The following is a 12,984-nucleotide window of genomic DNA, read 5'->3' as shown; positions in this document are numbered from 1 at the left end:
TGAAATTTTGACGTGTATCTGACAAACACAATTTTGAAAACACTGGAAAGACCTCAAGACATTTTTTCTTTTGCTTACTATGTAAACAAAAATTCCCACCAATGCTTTTCAGTGTGAAATTTAGTGTGTAGAGAAAATACCTGTGCCAAGTTGTCTCCATCTAGTGGTGAATAACGCATTACCACTACATCAGGTGAGTTTTTCTCTGTGCACAGTGACACAAAACTCATTTAACAACATAAACTATTTAAAAAATGATGTAGGCAGATCAAGGCAATGTTACAGATTCAGTAAGAACAGAAGTTTATTGCAATCCTTCAAATATGCAGGGCGTCACACTAACACAGTTGCTTATGTCCAGCATAGCTCTGTTATTATCAATTTGATTCGAAACGTGTCCAGTTTATTGTCTTAAACTTGCATTAAAGTTTCAATGAACTAAAGTGGTCCCTCTGAGTCAGCACCCAGAAAGCTCGTCTCTTTTAAAAATGTGGCCATAAATACGAGCGCTGCTAGGATCTTAAAACACTGGGGCTAAATCCAGACCTGAAATCTTTGGAAGTTTCACTCAGTAACAGCACCTTTTTAATATTATTGACTATATTTTATAGTCACATTTATATAAAATGTCAAACATTATACGTTAGCTAAAGGTTGAAGTCACAGAGCTATACTGAACAACAATGCAATTTGAGTTTTTCTTGTTTGTACTATATATTTGATTTATTGTAAGCAGCGGGAGTAAAACCTAAAGAAAAAAACAGTAAAAACATGAATGAATCTCTGCTCTTACAGCTTGTGCTTTTATTGTGCCATGATGTCTCCTTTGAAACTGTCCTCTTGCTCGTGTTTTGGATGCTCACCTCTTCTTCACCTTTCCTGTTCCTTTCACTAAACTGCTGCACTCTTGTTCTCTGCTCTCGCCTCCTGTTCTGGTTACAATTAGAATGCAGTCAGCATGTGCCAAATAAACTTGCTCCAAATCGATCATGTTTGATATGATGATGAAGTTTTTAACATCTTATTTATCAACTTATTTGATGCACTGTATCAATCAGTTATTAAACAAATATCAGACTGTAGAAAAGCCAATAATAATGCACGGAGCAAGTTCATGCCATAAGAGCTAAATGGCCATAAAAGAAAATCCTGAATGCCTAATACAGGACAGGCCAACACTGAATGCAGCCACAGATCGACATCAGTCAGCTTTCTGTACTTTCCACCTGATCACATCTGTCCTCAAAGTCATGTCATTTTCCTCTGTGGTTCATTTATGTTTACTTTTACATTTGCAGTGACAATAAATTTAGTGACATAGTGCACACATTATTTCCTATGGACTGCTGGGTTATCTTGTTTTATTTAAGTTAGTATTTTTAAAGGTGCAGTCAGTCATTTTTTAGGTTATTTGATAGAAAAAAAAGGATCTTGTACTCATAAATAAACATAGAATAGTGGATAAATATGACACACTGTTAAATGTGTCATTGCTCACTGCTTAATTTCCTCATTGTTTAAGCATTACTCATCCTTAGTATGTCATTTATAAATACAGATATACGTTCTTAGAAAGAACCACTTCTGAACCTGATCTCCTTACTCCAAGGAGCTTTTGTGAGTTATCATTGTGCCAGAGGAGGAGGGCATCCAATACTTCTTTCATTTCACCTGAGTTCGCCTGTGGGAAAGCACAGCGCCGAATACCCTGACTATTTCTTTGAATTCAGGAGTACTAGTGAACTAATCTTGAGTGATTACTGAATTATCTGAATAAAGCTAATGAACCAGAGAAATTCTAAACTCTTAAACATCCCAGAGATATCTGAATTTATGTCTGCACCTTCACACTCCAGATATGATGGATCATACCTGTTTTACCTCCGGTGTTGTGCCAAAAAGTGATCGTCTGACGAAAAACTGATTTCCAATGTCTGTATCCAACACAAAAACTGCAGTCGTGGTGCTTTTGATTGTACTCAGAACTCGGAAATTCTGCCTTCTGAATAGGAAGATGTAGGTAACACCAGACTGCAGATGAGCTGCATACAGGGCTGGACTGAGACAGAAAATTGGCCCGGACATTTTGACTAGAGACCGGCCCACCATTATAGGAAAAATCATAAAGCCTTTGAATGAAAATAAACACTGTTGTGACAGTGATGTTCACTGTTTTGATGGTATATATGCATCAATCTATCAATCGTTTGTTGTAAGATTCAGATAATTACAGTATTTTTTAAAAGCTAGACATTTTAAATGAGAATAAGAAAGAAAAGTATTTCCTTGTGCCCACCTTTCCCTGTTAAAGCCCTACCTGGCCCCCTGGCAAAACTTTGCTAGATCCGCACCTGCACAGTTACCAGCTGTCAGCTACCTAAAAAAGGATCCTGGTGTTTTTTGTCTCTCAGAAACAGTTCATAACTTCCCTTCAACTCATTCATGTCACCTAAAAGGTAAACCTGTTTCTCCATCACAGCTCTGATGATTCAGTAAGGACATCTCCTGGTTTCATCTTCATGTTTCCCTCTCACCAGATATACCAACCGATATCATGACCAGCAGCTTTTTTGCAGCTATGGCTCCAGCAAACATCAGCTGATAGTAGAAAGTAATATTAAATAAATTCTAACAACAGCTGATCAAGCTTAAACGTACTGCTGTTGTTTAGCGCGACATCCGCTGGTTTCCTGTTTCGGCGCAAAGTGGGCGATAAACAAACAAGAGAGCCGATCAGCTGATCATTGATCAGTTTCATGACTGAAGTAGAAACGGGAGAGGGAGGGTGGAGAATGAGAGAAGAATAGGCAGCTGTGCAGCAAAGACACAGAATAACTCCAGCTTTGTGCCTTTTTCATTGTAGCTGAATTACGGGACAAACTGTTCCCTTTCACCTAAATAAGAAACGCATAATATTTTCTCTGAATACCAGACGGGACGGTTGACAACTCTAATAACTTATGAACAAAATAAAGTTCAACATCATTAACTTCATAGCACCACCCAGCTGTATAGAAACTCCATCATGCTAGCTAGTACGCAGTACGGAAAAAGTCAGAAAAACGAAAATAAACTCCACCTAAACTTGGTTCATATCTGACCCAGAGAGACTGCAGGTCATAACTTCTTACCTGAAGTTCAGTTCACACTTGGACCGGCGGCCGCCTCGGGTCTCTTTTCCTTCTGCGTCCCCTTTCCTTCATCCACCTGCTGGCTTCCACCACTTGCTAATGTTACTGAATCTGTGGAAGCTCCGCGATGGCCACCACACGAAGTAACGACCCTATCTAAATCCCAGTAACGACTAACGCGTTCCTGATTTTGTCATAACAACTAGTTACCATGCTCGTTACCACAATAATAACGTAGTTACTGTAACGCGTTACCTAATAACGCATTAGTCCCAACACTGCTTAGGATGTAACTACAGCCCATTCCATGCAGCAGTGTATGAATGACTAACCTCGTATTGTGGATGGATTATCTCAGTTGTTCTCCTGGCTGAAGTTTGGTCCTTTTACAGCATCCTGCCATGCGATTACATTTGTTCCTGACCACCGAGAACACTCACATTAACTTTTATCGAGTGGAAAAAAAGTTAGCTTGTTTATATTATGCTAACATAGCTGTGTCGCTAGCGGTCACGTAGCACATCATTATATACCAGCTAGCCCAACTTCAGTAACCCTACAAACGTCACTACTGTTTACTTTTCTGTCTTCATTTATGTTGGAAGTGATAACGAGCTGTACGTTTGAATTTGTTTCCAAAACCCCGCAGTCAGGACATGCTATATTGTATTTAGATAGAAGCTAGCGAGCTAACTCCCTGCTAACTTCTAACTCCGTTAAATGTCATAAATTCCGTTTTCATGGATGCCTGGATGTTAAACTCAATTGTTACACCTGGTAGAGCAGAACGCTGATCATTTTATTAAAGATGAAAGACTTTAGACAGTTTTTCAACTCTCAGTAATGCCATAGTGATCGTTTGATATATGGGCCTGCAGCGGAGTTTAGGCCCAGACACGGCTAGTGACTTCAGACTGAACAACCGGATAGCAACTCTTTGGTGGCAGAACTACAAAACAACCTGTTTGTTAAAATCAAGATAAGGAAGACACAGAGAGACGCAGACGCTGAAGCAGACACATATAAAATGGCAGAAGCACAGATGGAAGTGGTCGTGAGCCCAGAAATAACAGTTTTGCAAAGATCGGAAAATGACCTCAAAAAACCCCAAACACCAAATCCTGAAACACGTCCTCTGGCACAAGTTCAAACCGAAGTGGTCGTGAAAGGCAAGAAAAAAAGGGGGCAAAAACAGAAAAGAGTGGCTGAAGAACCCAGACGACCGATTACTCGGGCGTATGCTCGGGCTCTTCTAGAAGCCCAAAACAACGTGGCTGATGGAAGCAACCTGAGAAATGAAGAAGTGTCAGGAAACCCTGAAGGAACCTCTGAAAGGGAAAACCCTGGATCCCTCCCTATGTCAGAACCAAAGGACGACGTGAATATGGAGACAGAGGCAAACACGAATAACGCCAGTGGACAAAACCCTGGGCCAAATGGAGGGACGTGGCAACATCAGCCAAATCCCAGATTTATACCCCATGATGGCAGAGTCCAGTATGATTCATGTTGTGAGATTGCTGCTCTCAGGCATCAACTACAAGCTTCCCAAAACCACCAGAACGAGCTTTACTGGAAACTGGTAGCTGCTAATAAGAGGGCTTCTTATTACCAGTCTAAAGTGACCAAACTTCATGCACAGATGATCGCCGACAAAAAACAGCACGAAGAAACAATTAAAGAGCTCATAGAGCAACTGGAGGAGGCTAATGATAATAATAAGCCTGATACGAGCAAAACAGAGGTTCAAGCAAAGGACAACCAAGCAGTTGTCATGCTGGATGACATGATTCGTGTCCTGCACGAAGACGTCAGCGACCCTACCACAGAGCAGTGTGTGGATTCTTCTACACAAACCACAGAGGCTTCACACACGGACTGTGTAGGTCTGAAGGAGGCTCAATTTGAAGCCCAATACAAGACTCAACAAGAGCAAATAGGAACACTCCAAGAAGCTCAACACCAACTCAAGGAACAGGAAGATAAACATAGGCAGGACCAGGAGACACTGAACATGGAAATCAGTGAGCTTAAATCCCAGCTCTGCTCCAACAAGGAGCTTCATGACATGAAAGCAGAGACTCTTTATCAAGAGTTGAAAGAAGTCAAAGCGTCCTACATTAACATCACACAGGAGCAAAATGAACAAAATTCCAACACAGCAAATGGAAAATCTGAGCTTCTGGTGGAAAAAGACACCAAAGAACAGGACAAGGAAGAAGAAGGAGAAGACTCCCTGACATCAACTGAGATGTCTCTGCATGACTCTCTACAACAAACAGAAGACAGAGAGAAAACGATAACTACCAATCCAGCTGAACTCGAAACTGAAGCTAAGACTGTGCCAGAGAAAAAACCCAAGAAGAAGACGAAGAGGAACTGGCTGCGTCGGCTTTTCAGCTGTACCAGTCCACAGACAGACTGATTTACACAACTGTGGAAAAACTAAATAAATACAAAAAAAAAAATAATAATTGGAAAACATAGATGTGTCATTATTTCATATAGATTTCAAATAACATACCATTTGATGTCAACATGTTTTAGTTGCATTTGCAGTGCTCGTGCTGTTATATTCTTATGATTCTGTTCATTTTATGAGTGTATCCTTCAGCCTTGCTTCACATATTTACTGCTGCTTGATCAGCTTTAGTCCTGCTAGCATCAGCACAGGTAGAAACAGATCACACATCAGAGAATCGGCCGTGCATCTAAATGCAAATGGAAACTAAAAATGAAAACATAGATAACTTAGCTGAACTTCATAGATCTGAAAGTTGACCAATGCATACATAGTGCTAAAAATCAGGTATCGGGAAAACACATTATTTTATAATATGTTGAAGTCAATTGTTATCCTTTTTTAAAACTATATCATATAATAAAGTCTGTTTTGAAGTTTACTATGGTAAAAAAAATATTTTAAGGCTTTTCAGATATACTGTAACTTCATAGGTATGAACCATCAAAGCATTTTCATCATAAATATAAAACTTCATTAGGTAGATCTGTTCAAATACTCATTAATGCAAATATCTGATCAGCCAATCACATGGCAGCAACTCAATGCAGGTGTAAAAGGTGAGGTCTAAAAAGAATAGGGATGGGTACCGGCATCCAGTGCCATGATGGCACCGGTTCTGACATAAACGGTAGTAACCAGACCGAAAAGCAGCGCACATTTCGGTGTTTTATTTCGGTGCTTTTTTTTCCTGAGCTGTGATACACTTTAGATTCTAGCCAATCATTTTACGTTTCCGAGGATAGTAGGCGGGTCCTGGTACGTACGTTCTTTTAGAGCAGAGCTACAGATTAAAAATGCCCAAGGCGAAGCGGTCAAAAGGTGAGGTCTAAAAAAAAACCTTTAAGAAAATATGAATCCATCTTAATCAGTCTTTAATTATGAAGCAATCACCTAACTCCCTCTGACAAACAGACCTGTGGAAAAATTTATAAACCACTTTTAACTTTTTCCAAGGTGAATATTGTCTGGCAGCAGGTGCCCTTCCCCTCCCAGATCACGTCAAGGACAATTACAGCAGCTATTACAAACATTATAAGCAGAATAAACCATGAAACTAAACATTTCTCCTCCTTGATATTCTTCATCCAAATCCGTGCCTCCCTGGTCCTCATTTGACATAAGCCAAGTATTCCCACCTGACATCTGCTCCCCACGCGTGTGACACTGTGTCGAGGTACGCGTGTCTATGCAAAAACCAAATTATACGCCAGTGATTGTCTGAAACCAGCAGGGGTGTTCATGTGCAAGAGGACACATCCATGGTCAGCAGAGCATTAGTAAGTTGTGGGGGATAGCTGTTAAATGGACCAGCATAACCAAATAGCCTCAAACACAAAGTAAAAACACAGCTACTCTGCATCAGAAGCTTTTTAATAATCTACTGGCCACAAGTAATACACTAAATACTCATACTCTCCAGAGGATCAACTCTTTCAATTTACATGAAGAATACGCTGTATTTATATACATTTGCCCCTCAGTACAACAGACCATTGAGGTCATATTGAAGTTTGCTGGGCCTGTAGCAGCTTGAATAAGGTAATGACATGTTTGACAATGACACTGATGTTCAATGTTTTAATCATGGACAGTCAGGTGAAAGCCACACTGGCTGACTTGCAACAAATCCTGGCTGAAGAACAGGAAGCCAAGCTTGGTCAGTGTGTGACCACACCTGGCATCCAGACCAGCATGAGGAGGAGCAGCCAGGCTGTTGTGGCTGTGTGTGGTTCTTCCACATTTTTCCACAACAACAGGACAGAGACTGAGAGACATTTATTTTCAATCTCTTTGATTGACTTTTCAATTCGGCTTAGTCCAACATACCAACCAAAACCTCTGTTTCACTCAAAAAGTTACAAATCAATTGGATGTTAAATGCACTATTTTTTGTTTAAATAATAATTAAAAAAAAAAAAAGATAGTCCACCCACAGACAAAAATGAAATATTAAATTGGCAGACTTCAAAATGGGGATTAATATTTGGCTTCGTGTCAAACGATCGCCTGCCCAACACTGTTGCAGTGATTTACCAAAAATGCCTGCGAGTACTTAAACTGTTTAGCACTTGTTTAGCTACAATGGCAAAATGAACTGATAAAGATGTATGAGACAGAGCAGGTAAATAATGCACAGTGATAACGATAGTTGCAAAAGTTTTTTTTATAAAACATCTTCCTAAATCCTGTTGACTATAAACATAACATAAAAAATATTTTAAAAATACATCACTTTTTCTTTTCTTCCTTTTTTTAAATAAAAGGGCACCAGCAGAGTTAATTAGCCACCAATCAAAGAAGTGTCTCTTACTGAGCATGAAAATCCCAAAAGTGAGTGCAGTGACATAGTTTTCCATTTTCCTTCCACTTTTTTCCTTGTCCCTCGATTTCCACGTGTTTTCTCTGGAGGTAAGACCGGTCCTCTCTCGCCACTGACACTTACCACTGTATGTGAGTGCAGGAAATGTGTGACAGCATGACAGAGGAGAGAGAGTCTGTGAGTGTGAGAGAGACAGTGGATTGTGGTCAACCACCACACAGATGCTTGGGGCCCAGACTAGTGCCAGCAGGTCTCTGACAGCAGAGACCTGGCCTCCCTGAAAGGACCCCACTCGTGCCTCTTACAGTTCAAGTGGCATTCATAGTTCTGTTTAAGTGAATGGCAGCTAGGGACAAGAATGAAAATTGAAAAGCAGAAAGAATGAAGAAAAAAGAGGAAGAGGAGAAAAACCTAAATGCTGCCAGTTTATTTTTAACTTTAGGTGGCAGACATTTCAGTGAGGAACCTTCCACCAGTTTAACACGAGCTAGTTTAACATTAAATAACTCAGAGCGGCCAGCTCTGTGTCCAGCTCTGGTGGCTGTAACATGAGCGAGAGGCGTGCACAGCTTCCTTGGTGGTGTCAGAATACTTATAAAATAACTGACCAATTCTCCCAGTCAACTGTTGCACAGGGTAGGTTTTTGGAGTGTGTATAGGAAGGGGTGAGGGGGTAATATGGTGAAATCCTGTCCTGGTACAATACCACCATACACCCACAGCTCGCCATGCGTGCCTGATACACAGGGGTGGATCTAGAAGGGTGGCATGGGGTGGCAAGTGCCACCCTAAAATGATCTCTTGCCACAGTGCCACCATAGTTTTGCATATGACAGTGTTGTTTGTTAAAATAACATAGCATTAGCACTTTGAGCGTAGTTACAGTTAACAGTGAATATAAATGCTAAAACTGAATATATCGCATAGTGTTCCTCCCCCCTCCATTAACAAATGGTTCAGCCCATATCACAGACAGTCTTCTTTTCTAGTTTTCAGTAGCAAGCGATGCTTATGATTGTGCCAGAGCACATTTTGAACAACACCATGGGAATTTCAGATTTCACACAGGTGGTTGGTCGTTGCACTGTGGAAATGGAATGAAGGTGAGTGTTATTAACCCTCTGGGGTCCACGGACTCGCTGCACCTCCAAATCACATGACTGATTTAAGCTGACATAGCAACAAGTCTTTCAGCCCTTGTTGAAAGATTGGACTTCAACACAGATCTTTGTTCATGACAGTGCAGATTTCTGACATTTTGTGTAATTTAAGCATGTAACAATTAGATTTTTTTTTCTAACAAAAAACAGTGTGAAACTTAAATTAGATTTGTGTTTGTAAATGAACCGCCCCATGTTGTGTAGCTTTCTGGATTTTATACTTATTGGGCTACATATTTATTTATTATACAAGCCATACAGTACATAAAATCACATGTTTTATGTAACTAAAGTGTTTAATTATGTGGGCTTCAGAAAATAATTAAGTTATAGATGATATTTACATGACAAACGTGTATACTTATTGCATTTGAATGTGTGTTTGTGAAAAAAAAGGCTTTGATTTTGCCACCCCATGTGATTTCTTTGCCACCCTAAGAAAATTTCTCTAGATCCGCCGCTGCTGATACACCAGCTTAGCCCTGTCATGATTGCAAGCCCTTCATGCATACAGGGCAGCACATCCAGACACTGTCCCCTGGCACAAAGACCGGTCTTGGTACCTACTGGCTACTTTATTCTTTCATTACCCTACTGCTGGTGTTCTGTCTGGTACCAGTCTTTGAGTTTCAGCATCCTTTTTTGACCTATAACAGACCTTTTAGCCATTTTTAGCAAATTATGACACACATACTGTGTCACTTCACACCACATTTTCTCCTGTTTCCATCACATTCACCAAAATTTACAGTGTAACTTTGACTCTGTGCCTTTTTGGTAGCTTGTGACTTTCACTGTACACAGCATTGGACACAGCCATAGCCAGTCAAAATGTGGGACATTGTCTCAAGATGTGGGACAGAAAAAATCCTGTGTAGTCCTACTTAAAGAGGGACATCTGATCTCCAGCTGCAGGGTTAACATACAGAGCCAGACAACCATCCACACTCACATTCACAACTATGGCCAATTTAGAATTGTAAGTTAACTTAATGCATGCGTCTGGAGAAGATCGGTGTACACACACAGGCACAGGTCACATGGTAACTTCACAAACTGAGGAAAGGGCCTAGCCAACCCACAGGTTCAAACCCACAGCCCTCTTGCTGTGAGGGGAGAGGGCTAACCGCTCAGGAGATCCAGTTCAAGTTCAGCAGATCATGAACAACGTCTGCGAAATTAGTTCCATGTATTTTCTCAAAAACATCAGAGAGCAGAATGTTTTTGATCCAGTGTTGTTTACACTCATTTACACAAGCTCCATGTCCACGTTCATACATGTTAAAGTCTCCATCCTGTGACCTTCACTTATTTTTATCCAAGGTGTGAATTGTTGAGCTTGCATGTTGCACCTGGTGGTTTTCACTTGAAGAATGACAAACTATTTGTGGGAATGAGTCACATGCAAGAAGTCACTTGTTTACCTTTGTTTACAAAAAGTGTAACTAGGGGAACTCCATAGGTATTATTTTACACAACATTGAGATATCAGGCCATCGGGTCCTACACATTGCTTGTGAATGAAACTGCAACCCTCTACATAAGAGGTAGGGAACGTTAGTCCTGGAGAGCTGGTGTCCTGCAGGTTTTAGATCTCACCCTGGGTCACCACACCTGAATCAAATGGTTAGTTCATTACCAGGAATCTGGAGAACTTCAAGACATGTTGAGGAGCTAATTTAGCCATTTAAATCAGCTGTTGGATCAAGGACATCTAAAACCTGCAGGACACCAGCTCTCGAGGCCTGGAGTTGCCCACCCCTGCTCTATATGATTTCTTCTACACAGCTTTTTTTCTTTTTAAACTGCATACATGAACATGACAACACCCAGAAAGAAAGCAAAAGCAAGTGCTTAATCTTAAACATCTTATTCCTCTCACACGACTAGAAAGCTTAAAGAGCTCAGTGAAACAGGCGTAGGCTAAGAAGGAAAGAGCAAACTGATATTTCCATCCAGAACTGCTAGCTCATTTAAAAGTGAGGAACAATCCTCTGAACATTTCGGTTAAACGATGGGCGGCGAAGACAGAACGCAAGATGCCAAAGATGAAGAAGGCGATGAAAGGAAGTGAGAAAAAGGAAGAGGGGTGGGTTAAGAAAGGAAACCAAAATAGTGAATTGCAATTGTGTAATCTGTCAAAGTGCTGCTTGTTATGTTAACTTCACAATCTTTCTGCTGTGTAAATGCAAGACACACACATGACACACACTCTCACACACCGTGCTCTGGGTTTCATGTTTATTACTTTTCAATGTACAATGTAAATTTCCCAGGCATTGCTCCAGCAGCGTGCCAGCTGCTCACAATATTGCTCCTCTTTGGTCCCGACACCTCTCCAGCTTCTCCTGGTGCTGCCCCTTCAACCATCCACGTCACCTCTCCCTCTGCAGCTGAGCCACAACACACACCTCCCTGCCACACTGCCAAACCTCGACAGTGACTCCAAAAGTGGCACGAAGGGATGAACAACCACTCTTCTATAAAATATTCAATCATTTGGTGTTTTGGAGACGATGACGGACAGTGCTGGGTAAGATCTGAGATCCATGAAAGCCAGACAACACAACACATCAGTAAATTCTGCAGTAATGTCCTATAGTCTGTCATCTTGAGTGAGACCAGTCCCAGAACCTTACCAAACTTGTAGCAGATGGCTGCCCCTCCCTCAGGTTTCATCCTGTTAAAAGGGAGTTTTTCCTTCCCACTCTAGTGGGGATCGTCTGGTTCTCTTTACCTTGCAATATAAAGCACCTGCAGGCAACTGTTGTTTTTATTTGAGAATATATAAATAAAACGGAAATGAATCAAAGATGATCACTTATCACTGTATTTAAACCATGCGAGTAAAACAAAGCTCACAAAAAATAGACGATCTCCTTCACTGTTGGGTTCAGTTTTTATTGTGTTACTGATCTATTCATTTTCATCACCATCATAACCCAGTCAGTCCATGCTGCTGATGCTTTTCAGTCAGAGAAACACAAACAATATCACCACACCATAGATTAATAACAGCGATGCATATCTTACTAATATAGCCACTGTGATATCAGTTTGCTGCAAACTAATGTGGTTTTGACAACACCGGGCCAGAGCTGCACGGAGCCACTCTGGCATCAACAAGGAATTTTCATCCTTATGAATTGCAGCTCACTGTATATTTTCTCCTTTTCAGTCTTTTCTGTGTAAACCTTAGAGATGGCTGTGTGGAAAAATCTCAGCAGATCAGCAGATTCTGAAATAGTCAGACCAGCTCATCTGCCGCCAACAACCATGGCATGTTCAAAGTCACTTAAATGTCCTTTCTGATGCTCAGTTTGAACCTCAGCAGGTTTGTCTCATTGAGCTGGTGCCATATGATTAACAGACTGGATATCGGTGTTAATGAGCAGCTGAAGGGATGTGTCTAGGAATTTGGCCTGTTTGCGTTAACAAATAATACTGAACTAAAACTTGGATCTTTTGAACATAGACTGTATAATTATTATCAAAATGCAAAGCTATCAAAATGGTTCCTCTTTTCAGTTTTGCACCACATAGATCACACCACAGTGCAGCAGGCCCTGCATTTTTCACAGCAGCTCTAGATGTCTCTAGATATGACACGAGGAAAATATGTAAAGATGCACTGGAAGGTGTGAAAATAAGCGAACAGCAGCATTGTGTGGGCGTGCCCATCATTCAGTCATTGTTGTTCACACACAATGAAGCCTGATAAGGCAGACAATAAACTAAAACATTTACAGTAACATAATATCACTTTAGTGAAGAAAGAACAGAATCTGACACTAAATGTGGCAATTTTCTGTTGCTATAAACCGACAAGTACAGGAAATCATCCACACA

The sequence above is a fragment of the Rhamphochromis longiceps genome, linkage group LG23 (genome assembly GCF_057381845.1).
Source record: "Rhamphochromis longiceps isolate RC_006_pf linkage group LG23, R_longiceps_female_GT1.1, whole genome shotgun sequence".
NCBI classification, from domain to species: domain Eukaryota; kingdom Metazoa; phylum Chordata; class Actinopteri; order Cichliformes; family Cichlidae; genus Rhamphochromis; species Rhamphochromis longiceps.
This window is presented reverse-complemented; position numbering follows the sequence as displayed.